Here is a 2,761-nt window from a genome sequence, read left to right on the forward strand (position 1 = left end):
GAAAGAAAGAAAGAAAGAAAGAAAGAAAGAAAGAAAGAAAGAAAGAAGAAAAGAAAGAAAGAAAAGAAAAAAAGAAAGAAAAAAAAAGAAGAGAAAAAAAAGGCTTAAAAACTCCTGACAATAAGCAATTCTTCATGGAACAAAACTAGTACAATAGCCAGCCTTTGATCTTGCCCAGCTCCTGTTGCCAATTGTATTTTGTCACCATTGGGCTGTCACGGGCAAGGGAGCACTTTTGAATTAAGCAGTCTACAACAATTTAGTGCGCAGTGGCTTTGAAGTGCCAACATCAGTCAGGCCAGGGACTAACTTTTTTCATTAAAAATTTTTCAACTTCTCTAAGGGGGCTTTTGCCTTTTTTTTTTTTTTTTTTTTTTTTTTTTTAAGCCTGCCGGGGCACCGAGATAAGTCGTGCCTCCAACCCGTGGCCCCGAGACATCAAAAGGCACTGGGTCCAGTAAGGCCTGAGGCAGCCGTCATTAAGCCCTAATGGAGTTGCTTCATTAAGGACCCTTCAAAGGCCCCCGTTTACAGACTCGGAGATTGACTAATTTACACATTGTGGGAAAATTGCTACCAGCCCTGCCCACACCCCGCAGGGGGAGAGACACCCTCTTCCTCTGGAAGGCGGGAACTGCAAAGGGACCCTCTAATTGCCGGCTGCCCGCCTCCAGGGAGGAACAGTTGGACCCTAAATTTTGGAGTGCCCTGAAGTGCCTGCCTGCTGACCCCAGGGTCGCGTTTGTCTGTCCCGGGCGGCGTGGCACAGATCAGAGGCGACCGTGCGGACTTGGGAGGGCCGGCACTCCTGAACCAGCTTGGGTTTGGGTCCCGGCTCTGCCCCGGCCAGCCGGCTGACTCAGAAAGAAATGACTTCACGTTTCGGGGACTCCGTGTCTCTCCTCTGGAGATGGGTGTGGCCAACTGACTTCAGGGACGAGAGGTTAAGATGCAGCGAGGGGCCTGATGTGTGCTGACTATTCTTACCTTAAGCATCAGGACAGAAGAGAGCTTAAGATCAATCATCCCTGCGACAGCGGCCGCCTTTCCATTCCTGTGCGACTGTCCCTCTACTTGAAGATGTCTGCACGCGGGTGGGGGGCCTGAGGTCCACGAACAGACGGTGGCAGCTGCTGCTATGAGCAGGCCTGTGTGCTCTAGGGCGGTACCTCGTGATGTCAACCTGTGTGCTTTTTCCTTGGTCATAAGGGCAATTCGGGAAGGGCACTTTGAAGGGTGCTCTCTCTGGGACAGTTTTGAGTGGATACCCTCACTGTCTGAAAATAGCTCTCGGCCAGTCAAGGAAGTGTGTGTGTGTTTGTGGAGGGGGGGGGGTCACCAGAAGCATCACAAGGAAAACCCTGAGCCAGGTGTGAAGGTCGTCCCCATGCCCCCCTCCCCCCCGCCAGCCTGCCTCTGCCTCTGGCATGCTGGGCAACATCGGCCATACTGCCTGCCCTCTCTGGTCAGCAGAGACTTCCTGGGGGCTGAGAGAGGAAGGGCCGGAAGTGCCCAAAGCCTCTCTCCAGCCTGATGCCTTGAGGTCCTCCCACCTCTTGGCCACGCGCAGTGTGGTCCTGGGGCCGTGGTACCACGTGGCTGGGACTTCGTGAGAACTGCAGGCCGCCTCCCGAATGCGAATCTGCACGTTAGCCTGAGCCCTGGAGATTTGGGCACACGGTTTGGGTGGACGGGGCACTGTTCTAACCCTCCTTGGGGCCAGGAAGACCCCAGTGATCGTCGTTTCACCCAAGGGGTCCAGCATAGCGGCTTTGCCCTGGGAAGTCATGGTTTTGGGGGCCAACAGCCCGACCCCTCCTCTCCCACCCCTCAAACGGGACCCAGCATCTTCCTGTCGGTATCCTGTTCTCTTACTCTTCAGGGTTGCCTGGGAAGCTAGGTGAGGGGAAGGCACGGCAAGAAACTCCCCCAACATTCATTGAGCCCCTACTGTGTGCCTGACATCGTGCAGGGACGTCACACACGGGGACCGCCTGAAGTTATTGGTGGCGGTGCGGTTTTTCTGTTGTCGGCTGAGCAAGAAGGGAGGTGGGGTGACTTGTCCAAGGTCACACCGGCTTCCTCCCAGGAAACCCAGCAGCACCACGCCCACACAGGAAGCCCGGGGTGCCCGTCCCCCCCCCCCCCCCCACCCCACCCCTGCTCCACCCCCAGTCCTGGAGCCGCCCCTGCAGAGCCAGGTAGGGAGGGAGCAGAGGGGCCAGTGAACTCGCAAATCCCATGGTACGGTCACATTCCCCTCTACTTTCTCTTTGCCAATCTTCCTAATTCTAGCAAAAAGAAAAAAAAAAAAAAATCCTGCAGTCACTTCCTCTATTCAACCTTTCACTTACCAAAAATGCAACTCCCACCCCCTCGGTTCCCAGCCTCGCGGGGAAGCCGCCCTGGCCACGGGCAAGCATGGCAGCAAACTACTTAGCAAACCGCAAATTTCAGAGGCCTTGCCACATCTGCGTTTTATCAGCTTTTTCCGGATAGTATTACCCCGAGCAATTGTCTGCAGACCTGGCCGACAGCTGAGACGTTCAAGCGCTGAATTAGGGAGAAAGGGCCGGAGATAAAGCCGAGCACATGTATCCCATCAAAGTAATGAAAGCCTCCTGCCACCAGGCCGCCCTGCTGCCTCCTTCCGAGCCGCCCAGCCGCCCAGCAGGAAGGCTGATTAACCCTTGCGGGGTAGGGGAAGAAAAGCAGGGGTCATCCAATACCCGGGCTAATCAGGGCCCCCAACAGCGGGGTG

The sequence above is a fragment of the Herpailurus yagouaroundi genome, unplaced genomic scaffold (genome assembly GCF_014898765.1).
Source record: "Herpailurus yagouaroundi ecotype Mexico unplaced genomic scaffold, PumYag 28, whole genome shotgun sequence".
NCBI classification, from domain to species: domain Eukaryota; kingdom Metazoa; phylum Chordata; class Mammalia; order Carnivora; family Felidae; genus Herpailurus; species Herpailurus yagouaroundi.